This window comes from Octopus sinensis, linkage group LG13, assembly GCF_006345805.1.
Source record: "Octopus sinensis linkage group LG13, ASM634580v1, whole genome shotgun sequence".
Taxonomy (NCBI): Eukaryota; Metazoa; Mollusca; class Cephalopoda; order Octopoda; family Octopodidae; genus Octopus; species Octopus sinensis.
Genome location: NC_043009.1, coordinates 5,174,690 through 5,197,189, shown reverse-complemented (window position 1 = coordinate 5,197,189; position 22,500 = coordinate 5,174,690). Strand labels below are relative to the sequence as shown.

Sequence of the window (22,500 nt, the reverse complement as noted above, 5' to 3'; positions counted from 1 at the left end):
TGGGGGGAACACATACGCCATAGAAACCGGGAACTAGGCACATGAGCCTGGATAGGCTTGAAAAGGGCGCATAAATAGATAGATAGATAGATAGATAGATAGATAGATAGATAGATAGATAGATAGATAGATAGATAGATAGATAGATAGATAGATAGATAGATAGATAGATAGATAGATAGATAGATAGATAGATAGATGGGTAGATAGATAGATAGATAGATAGATAGATAGATAGATAGATAGATAGATAGATAGATAGATAGATAGATAGATAGATAGATAGATAGATAGATAGATAGATACACGTACATCATCTATTTTTTGCTGCATACATATGTATATGTATGAATATTTATGTCTCTGTGTGTTTATGTGTATACGATCAGACACAAAAGAAAGAGACCGAAGGAAAAGATATAAGAAGTATAGCATTTCATGTGTCAGAATTCCAACGAATCAATGATTAGTTGTGGTTATAGATGTGTTGAATCTTTGAAATAGAGACTCCCACGTGAATATTTTCACGCAAGTTTTTCTTTTAACTGCGAACCACAAACCACTGAAACGCTTGTCAGTTATCCACTGCTTCAGATGATCTCAGTTCGGGTTTCATAGCACTTTGAAGCAAATTTTATTTACAGAAAGTAAATATGGGTGGTTGAGTGTTAAATATATTGGTTTCGGAAACAGAGCAGCACCAACGTGTTTATACAAACGTGACTCATTGGTTTATAACTTAAAAGTAGTAACAGAGTGGACCACTAGTTTGTAGGGATGTTGTAAATTACAGTTTAAATAAAACATCATGTTTAAAAGGGTAGGGACCAAAGCAACCGCTTCTTTTTACAGCGTCTGTATAACTTTGAAGGAATTTAACGTAAATATAAAATCTAATTCCTAATTATAATATTTAACATAAAATAAGTGGTCAAATATTTCCAGTTTTGGAAAGTTCATCTAACAATGGGTAGATTATTGAATCCCACAATCATAACAGATGCCTTAAAGATCAAGCTTCATCGCAACGCCACAGGTATTTACATACAGTTCCAATGGACTGAATTATCAAATTAGGCGCAGGTCATTACACTGATTTAATTTTTTAGTGGACATGATACCATATCAATGTCTTACTCAACACCAGTAATGCGTGAAATTCCAGTAACTCATATAACTCTTTCTGTCTCTGATTTTTCCTTTAAAAATGTTTTGTCCTCCTTCATTCTATAATGTATGTTGTATAGTTAATTATTGAACATTATCTTCAGTGTGGTCTTCTGCCTCATCTCTGGAATGATTAATATAAAATAAATATTCGTGCTTGTGTCTATAAGGAGTTATATTTTGAATATATTTTGTATAATAAGTGAAGTTATATTCTTGTGGTACGCTTCATAATTTTTCTTTGCAGACACATGGTTTCGGGTTTTCTCACGATGCGGCATACTGGTCAAGTGCTTCGTACTGTGTTCCTGAAACGACCAATGACTTTTCAGTGCATGTGTTAGATGGAACTGATTAAAAGCGCATCGTGTGCATATACTTATTAATATGTGGTGTGCGTGTGTGTTGGTGTGTATTGTTTTGTTTGTGTTCGTATGCACGCCACCTCTCACCAATCAATGTTGGTTTGCTTGTGTCCTCATAACTTATTGCTTCGAGAATAACTTCAGTGAAATAAATATTATAGTTTAAATAAATACTGGAGATGATTTGTTCGACAAAGCCTGTAAAGAAGTACAGCAGCCAAACTTTAGCCCATTAACTGAAACAAGTAAACATTTATGATATTCAAAACGTATGATGTACGTTAACTTCAAAAGTACTTAAGTGTCCTGCATATCATTGAAATGGGTTTACACCATGAAAACCCTATTAAATTAAAATTAAATTATTTATTGGTGCTGACAAATCCTTTATACGTGTTTCTCATTAAAGGGGAAAATAAAATAGGATTTTGCATATTCAGAAGTGAGTAGTTTGAAGGTAAAATATTGATGGGAATCTCACATCTAAGCCGGATCAACATAAAGGTTGAAGCTATCTCAGTTTGTTTACATCTGTCATATTATGAAATATTGAGAATATTAAAAACATTGGATCATTATTTAAGACGGATTAGAAAGTATAGCTAAGAAATCCATAAATCAATACAATATATTTCCGTAAAGGATACATTTTCGTATAAAAGTACACGAATTTCTGGATTTGGCCAAGAACCAACGTATCGAAAGATACTAAGGACAGAAGACCGAAGATATACACAATGTACAATTGCACAATAAAGTCAGATTTATTTAAGTTCTGGAATATTTTATATAACATTCCTCTTCTCATAATCTTGTAACTCTATCAGTTTTTTGTGCTACCGTATGTTTTTGTTTTCTTAAATCTTTTTATTCAAAGTGATGCTGTACTCATTCGATTTAACGTATATCACTCTCCAACATCCTCATTCTTTATACATTTCCATTCTACACAAACAGAGATTTTTGTTCATGCCTGTTTCATGAATGAGTCGTGCGGACGTAAAATGATATCCACGGATTCAACGTGTATGCATAATATATATTTATGTATGTATAACAATAGCATATATCTATAGATATACAGACACACACACACGCACAAACAGATATATATATAATTTAAGTATTTATAAATATATATATATATTGTATATAATAATATTAATAAATATATACATATATACTTCTGTGTATGTGTATATCCACAATAACATATGAACAAACACATAGGCACACGCGCTCAAATATACATATGCATTAATATGAATGATACTAAATGGTGTATATATATGTATACATGTATATATTCGGAAAATAATAGTTATCGCCATACTAATATGGCATTCTTATAAAAATAAGAAAAAAGCTGTCCGCTTATTAGCTCCATGAGGCCATCGCCTTAAGTTAGCTATTTGATACACAAACTGTATCCATATAACCTTCGAACAAGGGAGGTCAGTCGCTCCACACTACTTGACCGGCAGCTACAGACGCGTTTCGGGGTATTGCCCCTTTTCAATGTAGCGTAGCCAGCCAGTAGGTGTCGCTTCCGACAATCTCTGTTCGATGGTTATATGGATACAGTTTGTGTATCAAATAGCTAACTTAAGGCGATGCCTCATGGAGCTAATAAGCGGACAGCTTTTTTCTTATTTTTATAAGAATGCCATATTAGTATGGCGATAACTATTATTTTCCGGGAACGCTGCCGCTGTTCTCTTTTAGAGAGACTTAGTTATTTTAATATTTCTATTATGTATATATTCGGTTTTATATATATATATGTATATGTAAATATATATATATATATATATATATATATATATATATATATATATATATATGTGTGTGTGTATATATATGTATACTTACTTATACTTTAATACTTTGATAGGTTTCGGCCATTATTGGCCCAGGCCATGTCTAACCCAATAGCACCACCTGGTGAAGTCTTTCAAGTCAGAATTTGGGCACTATGGCCCACTCAAGTAGAGAGTTATTGTTTACAGAGACATATCCGGGTGTAGGGGGTTTATCCGGGATTTCTTGAAGGAATCTGTCCAAAGACTTCTTGAACCCTATAGGGTCAGTTTCTGTTTTAATGTGTTTTGGTGTAATGTTAAAGAGAGCGGGGCCAATTGAGGTGAAATAATTGTGCCGTATTGTTGTTATGAGATGAGAGTGCGATTTTTGTTTTGGGCGGATGGCACGGGGCCCAAGCCTTGGATGTACCCTAAAGGTGATGCCAACATCATTTGGGCAATGCTGATGGAATATTTTCCACATCATGCAAATGATGTAGCGCTCACGACGACGTTGGAGAGAATAAAGTTTTAGCTTTTCTAGTCGACCCCAATAGTCGAGGCCTGTCATGCCATCTATCTTTTTTGTGATTGTCCTTTGAGGTGCTTCAACTTTTATGATACCTTGTATTGTGTGGGGAGACCACCGTGGACAACAGTATTCAAGGTGGGGTCGGGCAAAAGTGGAGAAGAAAAGGATAATGGTGTGGATATCTCTCGACTGGAAAGTTCTGAGAATCCAGGAACACATTCTGCGGGCCATGTCAACTTTGGTGTTTATATGAGTGGCCCAGCTTATGTTGTTGTCCACAATTACTCCCAAGTCTCTGATGTTGTTGGACGCCGCGAGAGTTTCACCTGAAGGAAGGGAGTATGGGAGTTTCAGGGCATCCTCTTTTCCAAAGTGGATTAACTCAAATTTATCCTCGTTCAGCAGCATATTGTTTTTTTCTGCCCATTGGATAACAGCCAGTAGATCTGACTGAAGGCATGTCCGGTCACTCGCCTCATTTATGACCTTCTGTAGTTTGGAATCATCTGCAAAAATGTTTATGTTGCTGTGCTTGATGATGTCATTAATGTCATTAATGTAAATGATGAAAAGAAGTGGGCCCATCACAGTGCCTTGCGGAACGCCACTACTGACTTTGGCTGGGCTTGATTTTACCCCTTCAACTACAACATGTTGAGATCTGTCTGTCAGGAACACTTGATCCATTTCAGTAACTTTCCAGAGACACCAATGTTGGATAGTTTTTTGAATAGGATCTTGTGATCGACCCTGTCGAAGGCCTTACTGAAATCAAGGTAGATGACATCGGTGTTGGAGCCCTCTCCCAAAGCTCTCAAAATGTCATCAAAGTGATGCAGGAGCTGCGTTAGGCAGTCCCTTCCATTACGGAACCCATGTTGGTTGGAGATCAGCCGTCTGTTGCTTTCCAGAAATTGGGTTATTCGAGATCTCACCACCCTCTCAAATACCTTGATGATATGAGAGGTGAGTGAGATCGGACGGTAGTTCACTGCAAGGGACTTGTTACCCTTTTTGAAAACTGGGACAACAGACTGGGACAGAAGGTTTTTTGGAATATAGCCAGCATCCAGTGAGTTTCTCCACAGATTAGCAAGGGGAGGTGCAAGTTGGTGTCGACACACCTTCAGGACACAAGCAGGGAACCTATCGGGGCCTACTGCTGAATTGTGTTTTATTTCGTTTATCGCCGCTAAGACATCAGGGGCACTAAACGTTATGTCCGATATAGTGTGTTGGGGGTTGACATCACTGATACAGCCCAGATCGGCCATATCAGGATTGCTGAAAACAGAGCAGTATTGTTTCTGCAGTATCTCGGCCATGGATTTGGCATTATCTTGGAGAGTGCCAGTTTCGTCAATTAGAGGGCCTACAGTGGAGACAGTGACCCTCCGTTTCCTCGCAAATGAAAAGAACACTTTGGGGTTGAGTTTGATTTTTTCAATGGCCCACTTCTCCTCAGCTGATCTTTGGTTATTGATGAGGGTCTTCATGCATTGTTGGATGTTATATTTTTTGGATTCAAGCAGTGCGATAGCCGTCGAATGTGTGTGTTGCTGTTGGCAGTACTTTAGTTTGTTCTTTTTATTTTTCTGATAATGGTTTTTCTGTTTTGGGGGATTCTGCACTTTTTGTTCACAGGTCTTGGTGGGGAGTGTTTTGCACATATGTCTGTGACGGTGTCTACAAAGATCTGCCAAGATGTTTTATGGTTGGTGGAGATGTGTGTATGTGTAAAGGACCAGTCAACATGTGATAGCTCGTTCCTGATTGCATCCCAGTTGGCATTATGGAGATCCATGTTGTCAAATGGGTGGGCTGGAGGAAGGTCACTAGGATTAGCTTTCGGCTGGTGGAATTTCATGTTACAGAGAACCATGTCATGGTCTGAAAGAAGGGTTTTTTCCACTGTAACGTTATGTATAGTGTTAGTGTGGTTACTAAACACTAGGTCCAAAATGTTCTGATGTCTTGTTGGTGCAAGGACCAGTTGGGACAAGAAAAACTCATTCGTAAAGTCGAAAAGTGACTCTGCTGCTTCTTTGTCAGCGATTGAGGCGGGAGTGCTTGGTTTCAAACAGTTTGTAGTCCAGTCAACACAGGGTAGATTGAAGTCTCCCATCATGAGTATGTTGCTAGAATGGCACTGTTGAATAAAGCACTAATGCTGTTGAGGCATTCTTTAAAGCACAGTATGGGTGTTTGGGGCGGCCTATAGAGCCCAATTACTGTCAGGTCATTGGCTTTGTTGTGCACGGTGACTGATTCACAGTAGCCGTTGGAGAATATACTATTTCCATCTGCCGTAAACGAATCATGCAGGAAAATGGCAGTTCCACCTTCCTCCTGCCGATACGATCCGCGCGGATGGTTGTGAAATTCTTCACTCTCACTTCGGCTTCCAAGTGGGAGTTGTCAAGGTGGGTCTCAGTGAGAATGAAGAAAGGGATGTGGTGTGAATGGTTACCAACCCAGTCTTCAATGAATTGGACCTTCCATTTTTGTGCATTGATGGAAGGGCTGACACCTTGTGCATTGAGTAGGAATGTGGAGGTTAGTGTAGTGGCTGGTTTTGACTGTTGCAGGGGGCTTGGATTTTTTGTGTGTGTTAGTGGCAGCAATGTGGGGAATTGGTGCACTGGGGTAATAGCATAGGATGGTGTTGAGTGATGGCTAGAATGTTTTTGTGTATCTCTTTTGCCATGTTCAACATGGCTAAAAAAGAATTTTCCTGCTTAGGGAGCAGTTTTTGGCTGGAGGTGTGGTTGCACTGTTGGATAGGGTTGTATCTCCACTTTTGTTGTTGTTGTTTTTGTGTCTTCCTGAAAAGACTGGACCAGCATTACTGCAGCATGGTGTGTTTCTATTTTTATTTTTATTCGGGTTTGTGTGTTGGCTTGAAGCCCCGTTTCTGTTTGTGCGTCGGGTCCCTGGAAGATGAGTGAAGGGACAGTCACTCAGCAGACCATGTTCTCTCACGTTGGGAATACCGGCAGATTTTGGGACTCCGAGTTGTGTGTGTTTTGAATTTCGATTTACTATTTGGTGGTGTTGATGTTATTGTGGGATGCGTGCTTTGGCCTTGGCCGGTAGTGCGTCTAGTGCCGGGTAGATGCGTGAAGATGCAGTCACTATTTGTGCAGAGTCTCTGGCGCAGTGAATAGCGGCATATTTGGGGATTTCTTGTTTGTGCCGTGGGGGGCGCATTCTGCTTCCTATGTTTCTTTAAGTTTTTGTTACTGCAGTAGTATTGAGGTGGTGATGTGGGGGAAGAGGGCAGTGGTTTCTTATTTGGTTTTCTGTTGGTATTTTTGGTGATAGAAGACGATGTTGGCAGCGGTGGTGATGATGATGATGATAATTGTGGTGGTTGCCGTGAGAGCGGTGAAAAGATACTGGCATTTAATGAATCATCTAGTAAGCTAGAGTTGAGGAGTGGCTGTTGTTGTTCTTGTTGCTGTGGCTGTTGTTGTTGTTGTTGTGCTTGACCGATGTTAGGGTCAGCCATTGTGCTGGAAACCAGGAGTGGCTCATTCTGTTGTTGTTGTTGTTGTGGCTGCTGATTTTCTAGCTGTTGCTGTTCTTGAACTGTGAAAATATGGAGAAGCTTTTCATAATGGCCTTTTGTCAGTTTGAAAGATACTTCGATATGTTTCAGTTTGCTACGAATCTGTTTGACGGATCGTGTGTTGACCACTTGTGATGTTTTTTCGGCAATCTCATTCAAACACAAAACATTTAGATTTTCTGTTTGGGAAAGAGAGAACCATGTGTTTATTAAAACATCAATTTCGTTATCAGACCAATTTCGTCTGTTGCAGGCCTGCAAGTTAGTCATGTTTGTTTTTCTTTTGTTTGTTTTCCTTTTGATTTTTGAAAATATATATATTCTTTCTTGGGAGTTAAAGAAGTGTATATATATATAAATGTTCTCTCTTAAGGGTGTGAGTTTTTGATTATTTGGTTGTTTGAGGATATTAAAAGAAAAACAGGTGTATATAACAATTTGTAGTTAAATGAAAACGTACTTACGGGTTTGTAGGCATACGTGGTTACAAATATATATATATTTAAGGTCAGTTGAGTTTTGAAGCTGTGTAGCTTGCTACTGACTTGGGAGAGAAACAAATAGACGTCCGTCCACTTCAACAGTTCAGCATATATATGTATGTATATATATGTATGTATATATATATATGTATATATATATATATATATTCGTATATACATTTATATTATATATATATATAATATATATATATATATATATATATATATATATATGTGTATATATGTATGTATGTATGTATGTATGTATGTATGTATGTATGTATGTATGTATGTATGTATGTATCCATAAGTACTTGTGTATATGTATAAAATAGGCAAAACATCAGTTAAACAGTACTAACTAATGCTGATGCTTGTCAACTTATAGATTAAAAAGAAACGAATCAGATGGATTCTGTAATTATTTCAGTATGTATTTCAGACAGACGGGCAGTCAACTTCATTTTCTCGACAGAACTAGTAATAAAACATAAAATATCTAAAACGTCAGCGACAAACACCATTTTGCTCGCTGTAATAATGTGTATAATGGTGGGTTAAAAAGTTTATTCCATAATATTTACATGTGTCATCATTTTCTTTTTTAAATATGAATAAATCTTATAGTTTAAAAATATGTTCGACCCTCACTTTTTACAAATTCATTTACACATTGTAAATATATAGATTCTTCTCATTTTAACGTTGCTCGAGATTGTGTTTATGTTCGCCTTGCAACCATTGGTGTAAATGTTCCAGTATAGAAATTGAACATACGTACTCTGTGATAGCCACACGTATACACACACATACATACATACATACATGCATACATCCACACATACATACATGCATACATCCACACATACATACATATTTATATATGATGCTTCAGGGTAAAGGCGGTGTTCCAGCATGGTCGTCGTCAAATGACTGAAAGAAGTAAAAGCGTAAAAGTGTGTGTATATATATATATCGGTCTGTGTATATATATATGAATGTGTGTGTGTGTGTGTGTGTGTGTTTGTGTGTGTGTGTGTGTGTATGTGTGTGTACATGAAAATAAAGGTAACTTGAACTGCTTTCCTTTGGATGTTTACCCACAAATAGAAAACTGTATGGTCCATCGTGTTCAGCTCATGGTTGTATAAAGATAACGTATTCATATCAGAAGACTATGAAATAATTAAGTGTGAATTGAATATTACCAACGAAAGAGAGGACGAAATAATAAATTGTATGCATTTTTTTAACTGCATATCATTCCTACATAATACCAAAATCAAGGTAGTACCTTCATCCGCACACTTGAGTAACACTACTCTAACAGAAAAAAAACTGTAAAACTTTTAAGTATGCCTCGCCATTGATGCTATATCATCCATCTTTCCTAGATTTTTATTCCTTTCTAACCATATTTACCTTAATTATTTTATCTAATTCCAGCTACCTGAGCTATTTCTAACATCAGTTTAGTATTACATTCAGGAAGTTTCAAGTTTGGGTTTTGGTTTGTTGTATATATTTACGTCTCAAAATAGCAACTAACTATAAATATTTGGATAAATCTATTTTGCATTGGCAGTTCCATTCTGTTAGTCTCCTTTATACCTTAAAGGTTAACCTTGGATTATAATCTACCCTTATAATTTACCCTCATAATTTAACCTTAGCTTATAATCTAGTGCTTGAATATTACCCTTAGCTTATAATCTAGTGCTTGATTCTTACCCTTAGCTTATAATCTACCCTTATAATTTACCCTCATAATTTAATCTTAGCTTATAATCTAGTGCTTGAATATTACCCTTAGCTTATAATCTACCCTTATATTTTACCCTCATAATTTAACCTTAGCTTATAATCTAGTGCTTGAATATTACCCTTAGCTTATAATCTATCCTTATATTTTACCCTCATAATTTAACCTTAGTTTATAATCTAGTGTTTGACTATTACTATCAGTTTATTTCAAATGTGGCTAGATCCTAGATGTTATTTCCTTTATTACATTTTGTCTTATTTTACCTTACTTCGTTTACCTTATAGTTTCAATTTCGTTTTATTTGTATATTTTGTCCGAATTCTTTAAACTCATTGTTTCTCTTTACAATTTTTGTAGTCGTTATGCAAGTGTTGTGAAAACATCCTTTTCAAATTTTGGCAGGAGAACATTGATTGCAGGGGAAAGGTTAAGTCTATTACACCTCGTACTTGTCTTACCGACCCTAATCTGTTCAAAGGCAAAGTGGACTATGGTGGCATTTTAACTCCAATCGTAAGGTCGGGAGAAATGCCTCTAAGAATTTTTCCCGGCGCATTAGCGATTCTGCAAGCTCACCGCCATCTAATAGTGAAAATATGTTAACTGGCATATGCGTTAGTGTGGTAGATCGACTTAGTTTGAAGCACTATAAATGTGTGAATATTGTTTCTGTATAATACAGAAAGATAAATACAGACTGTATTTATCTTTGAGTGTAATAAGTTATAGAGTTTCTGACAAATGATTGTGATTATAATCCCTTTTGTTTAATTAACTACTTATCTATCTTGTACGATTATACCATTACTTTGGAATTAGTGTTTTGTAATACATAGAATGTGCACATTTCTGTACCTGAGTGAAATGTGTGTGTGTCTGAGTGTATGTGTGTTCGCGCTTGCATCTGTGTACGTGTGTGAGAAGGCGAATATGTATAAATGTATAAGAGGGTACTTGAGTGCAAATGTACTTTTGATTATGCCTAAATGTGGATTTGATACCGTATCAATGTCTTAGAATATACGACGCTATTTCTCAACACAAGCCATGCGTGAAATTCCAGTAACTCATATAACTCTTTCTGTCTCTGATTTTTCCTTTAAAACGGTTTTGTCCTCCATTATATAATGTATGTTGTATAGTTAATTATTGAACATTATCTTCAGTGTGGTCTTCTGCCTCATCTCTGGAATGATTAATATAAAAAGAAATATTCGTACTTGTGTCTGTAAAGAGTTGTAATTTGAATATATTTTATATAATAAATGAAGTTATATTCTAGTGGTGCTTCGACTAAAGAGCCTTAGTTGCATCTTAGAACAATTACATTATTAGAAAAGATACGCATTAATCTTTAATGGAGAACATTTAATATTTCATTTTCTTGTAAGTCATTGATTCTAATGGAGACAACTTATTGTTGTGTAAGATGTTTTCGGCATTTGCCCAAGAAATTAAATAATTGGATATATCTAATACAGCAAATGTTATTGATTAATTATTTTGAGACATCATTACACTGACGTCATTTTTAGTGGGGTTTTTTCTGCTAACTTGAATTATGCTTATATGATTATATGCCAAACAGATTTACTGCATTGTTGGGAAAATTATATAATGGAAATGATTTGGGTTGATTAAAGAAAAGTGTTTTATTGTATTGTTTATAAGGTTTTGCATTGTAAAAAAATAGTTATTTGCAATACGTATTTCTGAAAGTATTTTGTAGAAGTAAAAACGAGGTTACTTTGGTAATAATATCAAAGATTGCCATATGTATATTAAGACTTTTTGTTTCAAGTAGATTCTTGATGCAGTTTTATATATACTTTCCATTTATGAAATGATTTTTTTTCTGGAAACATTAACAAAAATATAAATAAATTCGTGTAAGATGTTTCAGAGCAATTATTGTACTTTCTGTTATATGATGAGTATCAAATGTATTACGAAAATACACGAGAGGGTGGTGCAAAGTTCCTGGCTTTAGGTAAAAGTAAATACACGAGGATCAGTTAATTATGATTTTATCCAATGCATTCCTCTCTCTCAAATCCACACACTTACTACAGCGGTTCTTCAGATTTTGTAAGCGCTGTAAAATATCTCGGAAGGTTGGGTCGCCAACCAGATCTTTCTCGATACTCTAAAGACAGGAATCTTTCAGCGACCTTCGTGTAACTTAAAATGGAGTTTTCTGTGTTTGGGAAGGTTAATTGTGAAGAAGAATGCGCGATTATCAGGCTGTAATAGAATTCTCTGGGTAAAACCGTACTCGTGATTGTTCTGGTATATCTAAAATTACTAGAGTCAAGACATTATGAGGTAAAGAATATATGCTTTGTTTTATTACTCTCATTATATCTATATATAAGAATATTTACAGTTTATAGGACATCATTGCGTATAGAATTTGGGCTGAGCGTTAATCAGAGTATGGTGTGCAAACGTGGAATGGAACAAGCTCATGTTGAGAGTAAGAGACCCTGATATGAGAAGTAAGAAACACTGATATGAAATCTTTTATGAGGATGTTATAAAGCATTTTTAGGAAGTAGATTTTTCTAGAGTGTGAACGCCTTTGTCTAACATTTTCAAACATTCACATATATCAACACTGAGGGAGACAGAGACACAGAGAGACAGGGAAATAATTAACAGAGGAGATCGTAAGAATCTCAACAGAGAAGACATTGTGTAGCGCTCAAATGATTTGAGCTTACACTCCGATATCTTCAGTAAGGGTCAACTGTGGAAGGGAAAGAGTGGATATAAAGGAATTCAAGTAAACAGATACGGAGACTGGGTTCAGTGAACAAAATATACATCCGTGTATGCATGTAAAAAGGGAAGGCAGACTCATAATTTTCAGATGATAAACAATATTGTATACACTGACAGAAAGAGAGATAGAGAGAGTAAGGTTATTCACATTACATAGACTCAAAGAATTAGAGGGAAAGAAGTGTAACAATTCCGACAGCTGTTTCTGAGGGCTCGGTATTACTTCATACCTTTGGCAGAAGTAGTTGAACAACCATCTTTAGCTGGTAACGGGGGCAAACACACATTGGTAAGCTCGAGAATATCCTTCATCAAGGTCAATAGATAAGAGTGTGGCATATCAGATCATTAGGCAAGGAAATTTACTAAATTGGTTTAGTTGCTTTCAGTACCTCTGTATTTGTTGAAGTGTTTGATTCTTTATTAAGAGCACCATTGCTGCTGAAAGTGTACTAAGTATAAATTTCAATTTTAAATTTGTGAGGGAATGGAGACACGAAAGTTCTGCGATTATCACTGAATCTTAAGCTCCCAACCAAAGAGCAATATGGATTTAAATGCGTTTCAAACTATAAAGGAATTGATTAATGCTGTAAACATTTATGGAATTTATTAGGAAATGTTCCGTAATGGATGGATAATAATCTCTTATATCAAATATCAGAAATTACCAGTTATTTTGCAAGGGATCGAGATAAACAGTTTCCTCCACGTTAAATATTGTATCTTGAATTCGAATTACCTCCGAATAAGTTGCAATCTAAATGAGAGTAAATTTATATCTCATACAATATCTGCTTCTGGTAGGGCTTTCTTTCTAATTGAAGGGTTCCGCGTTAAGGTAACGTTATTACAGTGACATATGAGTGCAATCGGTTTAGCGCTATAATTAATTTCTAACTTCCCATCTAATATTCCAAACTAATAGCTAAAATGGGAATTATTGAAGAAATTCAGAGTAAATTCACTGTAATGAAGCTATCCGTTACAAAATTCTAGAAAATTTATCGTAGCATGAAGTTGTGTTTTCTTCGTTAGTTTTTGGTTTTAGCGTTTTTGCAGTAAAGATTTGGCGTGCTTGTAGAAAGAGAATAACGTAGTAAATTGAAAGCAAGGGTAATAGAATCATGAAGGTGGATCAGACCTGTTTTTCTAATGATGTAATGTTCCCATTAATTAGTTAAAACATTTATAGGAAACAGCTGTAGTGAGCTGACACATTATCCACATATATATATATACTCTTTAATTTGTTTCATTCAAGTTGCTGCGGTCATGCTGGAGTACCGTCTAGAGTCGAATAAAATCCAGGACTTACTCTTCGTAAGCTTAGTACTTTTTCTTTCGGTCATATTTTTCGTGCCGCTACGTTGCGGGGACGTAAACACACCAACATCAGTTTTCAGGGGATGGTGGTGGAGGGACAAACAAAGGCACACATTCACGCACACACACAAATATATATATATATATCGTGTTTTTTTTATTCTTTATCTATCGTCTCTATATATACACACGCACACACACACACACATGCACACACACACACATATATATATATACATATATATATACATATGTATACATATATATATATATATACATATATATACATATACATGCATATAAATACATATACATGCACATGCATAGATACATACATACATACATACATACATACACACATAAATATAGCAACAGCGCAAGAAAAATATGTGAATATACATTCAACAGATCCGGAGATTCTCAATATAGAAAGCTGAAAGAAGCGTTAAATTGATTTGAACTTACACGCCGAAACCTTTACTGTGGACCAAGTCTGCGAGGTGTAGAATGGCTATAAAAGGAATTCAGGTGAGAAGATATGGAGACAATGACGGGAATATACAAATAAATCTACTTTTTTAATTTACAAAATATATATATATATATATACATGTATATATATAAATATATATTGTAACATCATACGTTCTAAATATTTTTTATTCGTCTTTGTACTCTGTGTAAGTTTGCTTTCTTGATACACACACACACACACACACACACATAAATATACATATATATATATATATATATATATATATATATATATATATATATATATATAGATAGATAGATAGATAGATAGATAGATAGATAGATAAATGTAATATTTACATGTGAACATGTATATATATATATATATATATATATATATTCTGTACATCAGAATCTTTTATTCTTATATTCTTATCATCTCTCTCTCCCCTCTCTCCTTCTCACTCGTGCACACTTTCTTTCTCTCCCTCTCTATCTATTTCTCTCTCATGCTCTAAATACATGCACATGTGTGTTTGTGTGTTGGTGTAAATATATACATATATACTTATATGTATATATAAATAACACGTAGATAGAAACTGAGAGAAAGAGAGAGAGAGAAAGAGACAGAGACATACAGAGAGACAGACAGAGGGAGAGAGTGAGAAAGACAGAGAAAGAAAAGCTAGAGCGTTAGATATATGATATGCATAATCGTTGTCTACTTCAGACAGTCTGACGAAGGCAACGAGCAGCGGAACTTCGAAGTCATCGCTATCAACAACTTCCTTGAAAAAATAAATTCAATAATCTACTTAGGTATCATAAGTGATCCTACAAGTATCGTTTCACTGTTTCGTTATAAAACATTATAAAAACAAATAATAATATGTGAGTGTTTGTATGTATGCTTGTGTGAGCGAGCGTAATTCTTTAAAGCACGGCTAAATAAATATCTGAATACAGTTTACATGTTGAGTATAAATATTTGCATTGCATACCATATATAATGTTTTTGCATCTTTTATAGTTTTGAATGTTGTAAACTTTCGGCATACTTCTGCGCTAGTTTTATTGTTCATGTATGCATAAATTTATAGGTGTGGGCCTGGTTGTGTAGTAAGAATCTTGCTTCTCAACAAAGTGGAACTTTGTGCAAGTGTCTTTTGCTGATGCCTTGGGCTGACCAAATGCTTGTGAATGGATTTGTTAGACGGAAACTGAAAAGAAATCCAAACATGAAAACACAAAGAGAAAACAAATATAGTATTATTGGACGCTCAGGAAAGAAGGAAATAATGAGGGTTTAACGTTACGAGCGGAGCTCTTCGTCAGAAACATAGGAAAAGGAAAGACGGAGGGAAAAAAATGCCAACGGTACACACGCGGTTACATTTTGAATATACATATATATATATATACATACATACATTTTCTTGTATATACATGTAGAGGGGTATGTGTCTTAGTGTCTGTTTGTCCCGCCCACCGCTTTACAACCGGTGTTGGCATGTGTTGGTCTCTGTAAGTTAGTAGTACAGCAAAAAAGACTGATAGAATACGTACCATGTTTTTAAAATATCCTGGGGTCGATTTGTTCGACTAAAATCCTTAAAGCTGTGCCCCAGCATAGCCACTCTCAAGTAACTGAAACAAGAAAAAGAATAAAAGAACCCACATACACACACATCTAAATGTATTGCTTTCGCATGTTTGTTTGTGGGCGTGAATGACTTTTGTAACAATGTTCTGTCTGATATGTTTGTCTTGTAACACTTTCAATACATGTACGTACATGGAAGAATATTTAATAAATATTTATATCTTTGGTGTATAAATATTTTGTGCCGATGTAGAATTTTGCCTGTATATGCATTGTTGAATTTGTTCTTAACAATGAGAAGAAACGTCATTGTATACCCGATATCATTTATTAATATGAATCACGCAACTTGTATTATAACCCTAGTATGTGATCCATGTAAACGAGCACATCGTTATGGACTGCTATAGTGATTATTATTCGTAAAGGAATTATATAAACGAAGCTATCTTACTCTCTCTCTCTCTCTGTAATTGACTAATAAATTCATCGTAATTCATGACAGACAGTGTCTTCTTTATTTAAATATTAACGGTGCATACTTTCATAATAAAGAATATACAAACACAAATTAAAATTTATGGAGAAAAGTCTTTTCACAGATGCCTAAGTGTAATAACTAACATAGGTTATACTACGTTTTCGAACAAAAATAGCCACTCCATATAATGCGGTTCTTTCAATAATAATCTGTAGTTTTGTATTATAAGAATATCAAGAGGGTTTAAATCGAAGAATCAGGCTACATATGGACAGTAGTTTAGTATATCTCTTAATATCTGACATGTTATAAGGTATTTCCATGTATAAATGGTGACAGGTTTGATATAATATTAGAAAATTAAAATAAAATATGACAGCTCACGGAACTATCCGGTAAACTATAAATACTAAGAAAAGGATTTATGTTATCAGTGATGGCACACGTGCAAGAAATATAAAAGTGTCTGACTATTGTAAGAAAGGACAAAACTAATGATGCAATGATAATTAAGGTATTAGGGAAATGAAAATTGCAAAATTATATAGAAAGAAAACTTACAAAACAATTCCTAAATAGCAATAGAAGAGAAATTGAGCAAGTAATTAACTTAGATAACTGCTTCCAACTGCATATGCTAAACGATTGCTTTATATCAGATGAAAACATTTTCCCGTGTAAATTATTTATATTATTCGAGAAAACTTATTTGGAAAACAAAATTTAGGCTTTATTGAATCAATCAGCAGGCCGGAAAATAAATTTGTATATATATATATATATATATATATATATCTTGGAAAAAGTTTTCCATCCTGCAATTTCGATTGGAGAACAATGCTAAACAAAATATAAAATATTTCTGAAAATTAAAACTATACCATAACAGTATTGTGTGAGAAAACGGTTGTTGTAGATTTGTAATAAAACAAATATCACGGATATGATTGTTAAATGGCAGTAAATAATTTGTAGTGCTTATATGAATCGTTGCAGAACGAAACAAATATGAAGCTTTATTAAATCTAAATAAATGCAATAATTTGTGTGTTTATACTTTGGAAATTTGAAGGCTATTGAATATAATTTCAAATTATTCACATCAACAATGAGAAAAATGAATTGAGATTTCTACAAAATTTTGAATCATTGTTTGACAAGTTGCAGATAATTAGGTGACATTATCTAGAAAGGAAAAAATATGTTCAGTTAGTTGATGATGGTACTACCGTTTGATATGATGGAATTTTCTTGTATCATTTCTTTTGATGTTATGGTTAATGTCGCTAATCATAGCAATGGGGCTGTTCAAGAAAGATCTTAACAATCTGGATGCTGATGTTGGTCACGAAAGTTTTCCCATTCCTCCATTTCATCCTCACCCTCATTTTCATCATCCTTCTTTTCCTCCTTCTCATCATCGTCGTTGTCATAGTCATCATCATCATCATCATCAATAAGAATAACAACAACATATAATAAGCATCATCATCGTCGTCGTCATCATGGTTCATCATAAGCGTTAGCATTCTCATCCTCATTGCGATTGAATTCTAGGTAATATATCCTGATGACAGTCGACTGGCAGAAACGTTAACACGTCGGACGAAATGCTTAGCGTTATTTCGTCTGCCGTTACGTTGTGAGTTCAAATTCCGCCGAGGTCGACTTTGCCCTTCATCCCTTCGGGGTCGATAAATTAAGTACCAATTACGCACTGGGGTCGATTTAATCGACTTAATCTATTTGTCTGTCCTTGTTTCTCCTTTCTATTTTAAGCCTCTTTTGGGCAATAAACAATTAATATAACCTGATGGCAGACAATAATTATTCTGAGGGAGATGACAATCATGCTATGATGGTATTGGTGAGCGTACGTCGAGTAATGTTTATGACAGTTTCAATAACCACGAAGAGGAGGAGGAGGAGGAAGAGGAGCAAAAAAGGAGAGGAGGAGGATGAGAGGGGAGATTAAACGGAAGGACAAAGGAGAGGAAGATGAGGATATGGAGAGGTGGTTGAGGACGAAGAGGATAAGGGTAATGGTGGCAGTAGAAGTAGTGGTGCTGGTGGTGGTGGTGGTGGTGATGGTGCTGGTGCTGGTGGTAGCGGCGGCGGCAAATGTGGCGGAGGGTGGTGCTTTTGGTGTTAGTGGTGCCCGTTGTGGCCATGGAGGTCTGTTTTACAAACAATGTGGAAATTATCCACAACGTAAACATATCACCGATAATATTCTCAGACCATTAAATAAGAGAACTGACAATGTGTGGCCCGGAATTAACTAAATATAAACTTCTCACAGATGGCGCTCAAACCCTATCTAGCCTAAATTTCTATAAAGTTGACTGGAAGCCTGACAATTGAAAAACAGATACTCCAGTAGGACTGGCCTAAAAGCCTCTCTATGCAAGGCAGATATGGAACTCAGTAAATTCCTGTCAATAATGCGAACCAGATGCATTAAATATGTCCTAGAAAAGAGAGACAATGCACAAAAAGCATCATTCCCCGAGATAGGAGAATATTCATGCGGCGGAGAATAAAGATTTCGATATCGCTTAAATAAACACCTCAAGAAACCTGGGAAGTCGAAAATATAAAAAGACATCCTAAGGCCTTCGACATGTTGGCAAAGCAGTTGGCCTCAGTAAAAAACTGCTCACTTACTACCGACTCGGGGAAGATAAGTGAAGCACTAGATAAACAATTCCGAAGTGTTTTCATTTCTCTATTGGAAAATGTGCAAATGAACGAGCTTCAGAAGATTTTCAATGTAACGAATCTATTCGGAAAAGAGGCAACCATCGATTACATTAACATAACAGACGTGGATGTAATATCGGTCATTGATGAGATGTGATCAAACTCAATAACGGGCCCCCATGGACTGCAGGCTGTTCTCTTAAAGGCATGAAAAAAGGCTCTTGCAAAGCCACTGCAGATAATTTTTCAGAGACTCCTTGCATGTGCCAAACTTCCCAACATGCTAAAAGAGGGTTTAGTGAGAGGGACAATTAAGAGATAAAAGATCCGGTTCTTTCTGTTTCCGTCCACTAAACCCACTCACAAGGTTTTGGCCAGTGTATGGCTATTGTAGAGTACACCAGCCGAAAGTGCCACGCAGTGAAATTGAACCCGCAAACATGTCGTTGGGAAACAAACTCTTTATCACACAGCCACAGCCACACCTTGTTCAGAAATAAATGTGCTACGACGAGAAATACGACGGCAGATTGCTGGAGACTGACAAAGGAAGGGCCTGAACTGAGAAACGAAATTTATCGAAATATTCTCTTTTCATAAAATTATCCATTACTCCATTCAGAAGCATTTCACTTCAACTGTAATAGTATATACTTGAAACAATATAGTTTGCTTAGCATATTGCAGATTTTATTTGCAATATTATAGAAATGTAGTAGTATACAATTGAATTGCTTCAGATTTCTTACTTTTATTGTATACATTCTGAAGTACGGAACATAAAAGTCTTAACTACTATAGGTTTTGAACTCCAAATATATTAGATCGAATGATTTTTACTAAATCAGCTCAACTCAAATAATTAGTGCTAATGATTATACATGTCTTTTTAAATATTTCAACACGATATTTGTTCTAAAGGATTGCTTTAGAATGCACTAATTATATATAATTATATTATTATGATAATTAAGTTTGACAGTATTAATGAAAATATATGGGAAATTGTCGAAAGTTGTGAATGTTACAGACATAAGATGATTTGCATACTAATTGACAAATTAATTACAAAATCACACTAATTATATGTGAGTGCTTTATTATTTACCATCTTACATCATGTAGGACATAATTGATAAATTTTACACTGGCCTCATTAGAAGATAATCTAAAACTTAAAGATCACGAGGACATGAAAACCAATAACCAATCATCAAACACACAGAAACACACACGCGTACACATCGACGAACATGCACATAGATATAGTCATATGTATATATATGTAAATATCATTTAAGCAGTGTTTAAAACGACGTATGTTGTCACAGTAGAATATATTGAATCTTAAATAGACATCATTCACACCCAGCTGTCATGATAATTACCATGTCGAAGACAACGCTTAGCGGCATTTTTTTCCGTCTCTTTGCATTCTCTGTTCAAATCCCGTCCGTGGTCAATTTTTGTTTCCATCTCTTCAGCGTTGATATAAATAGGTACCACTCAAATATGCGAGACGATGTAATATACTTGCTTACTTGGAAGCCTTCCACAAAAAAATTGCTGGCCTTGTATCTTACAATGTAGAGGCGTATTTGCAGGGTAAATGATAGAATCTGAGTCACTTACACACCATTGAAACTAACGTAACCGTCTTTGCGCGTTCTTTTTATTTTCTTTCAATGATATCGTTGAGACATGTAAACATGTAAGTACTTATTTTTTGTTCGTATTACTGGTATATATATCTTCCGGTGGAGGCGCAATGGCCCAGTGGTTAGGGCAGCGGACTCGCGGTCATAGGATCGCGGTTTCGATTCCCAGACCGGGCGTTGTGAGTGTTTATTGAGCGAAAACACCTAAAAGCTCCACGAGGCTCTGGCAGGGGATGGTGGTGATCCCTGCTGTACTCTTTCACCACAACTTTCTCTCACACTTACTTCCTGTTTCTGTTGTACCTGTATTTCAAGGGGCCGGCCTTGTCACTCTCTGTGTCACGCTGAATATCCTCGAGAACTATGTTAAGGGTACACGTCTCTGTGGAGTGCTCAGCCACTTACCCGTTAATTTCACGAGCAGGCTGTTCCGTTGATTCGGATCAACCGGAACCCTCGTCCTCATAACCGACGGAGTGCTTCCATATATATCTTCCAAAATAAAGTTCAGTTCCTTTGTAGTTAAAATTAGGCGAAAAATTGTGGTTAAAATTTGTTAACCAAAATTATTATACACACATACACGTATGTGCGTGTGTTTGTATAATACTAACATGTGCCAGCATTATACAACATGTATTAGTATACTATTAACGTGTATAGAACATATGTTATTATAATACAACACATGTTAGTATAATACTAACATGTATTAGTATAATACTAACATGTGTTAGTATAATACTAACGTGTGTGTGTTTGTATAATAATATCGTCTGTGTGTGTGCTTGTGTTTACAGCCAATAAAAATATACAACTGAATCGGGGATTATCACGGTTCGTTTTCTTTAATGTATAAATATAGAATTCTGATGCCGTACTATCAATAAAGTGTTACCTCTAATCCTCAAAAATTACTGGCATTGAAATCTACGACAGAAATGCGTACCTTGCATAGGAAAACAGTGTTGCGGTCATGTTTCTGCCTTGGAAACCTGATAACCGACATTGTGTGTCGTGCCATCTGGAATATTCTCAGATAACTCTGGTGCTTTGCAAAAAGAAGGAACTGATCGAAAATAACAATAGTATAGGCACCATTTTCAGAGCCATGGTATTTTCTCTCTAGGCAAAGTACAACAAATGAAATGTTGTAAAATACGACTTCCGTTTCTGTAATGTCAAGGTTATTTGTTTTACGGTTTTATTGATGTAGGTTTTGTTTAGCTCATATTTAAAATCAAATATTTGAGTCATCTCCGTCAATCTACATTCAGGAACAAATCTCGCCATTATGTCGTATATAGTTTAAGAAAAGAAGCTATGATCTGAAAAGGGTTAAATAAATGATTCTGGCAGTTGTAGAAATCCAGCTATCTAGAGCTTCATACATATATACATTCAATTATTCTTTTTTTCTTTTATTTATTTCAGTCATTTGACTGCGGTCATGCTGGAGCAGCGACTTTAGTGGAAAGAATCGACCCCCGGACTTATTATTTGTAAGGTTGTACGTATTCTGTCGGTTCTTTTGCCGAACCGCTAAGTTACGGGGACGTAAACACACCAGCGTCGGCTGTTAACACACCCACTCATATACATATATATATATATATATATACGACAGTCATTCAGTTTCTGTCGACCAAATCTACTCACAAGGCTTTGGTCAGCCCGAGGCTATGGTAGAGGTCACTTGCCCATGGTGCGATTGAACTAGTAAATATGTGGTTGGTAAACAAGCTAGTTACCTCACAGCCACTCCTGCGCCTATGATACCACTC

The 22,500-nt window shown here is 35.6% G+C and overlaps 1 long non-coding RNA gene across 2 annotated transcripts in view; it reads left to right on the top strand.

Annotated features, from left to right (window-relative positions):
• The first annotated feature begins 3,289 nt into the window (after positions 1-3,289).
• LOC118765697 overlaps positions 3,290-22,500 on the top strand; it is a 46,051-nt gene continuing 26,840 nt past the window's right edge. For both annotated transcript variants that reach the window (XR_005001561.1, XR_005001562.1), the window contains exons 1-3: positions 3,290-3,299; positions 8,366-8,372; positions 22,344-22,421. This is a non-coding gene — a long non-coding RNA (uncharacterized LOC118765697). The remainder of the gene's footprint in view (positions 3,300-8,365; positions 8,373-22,343; positions 22,422-22,500) is intronic.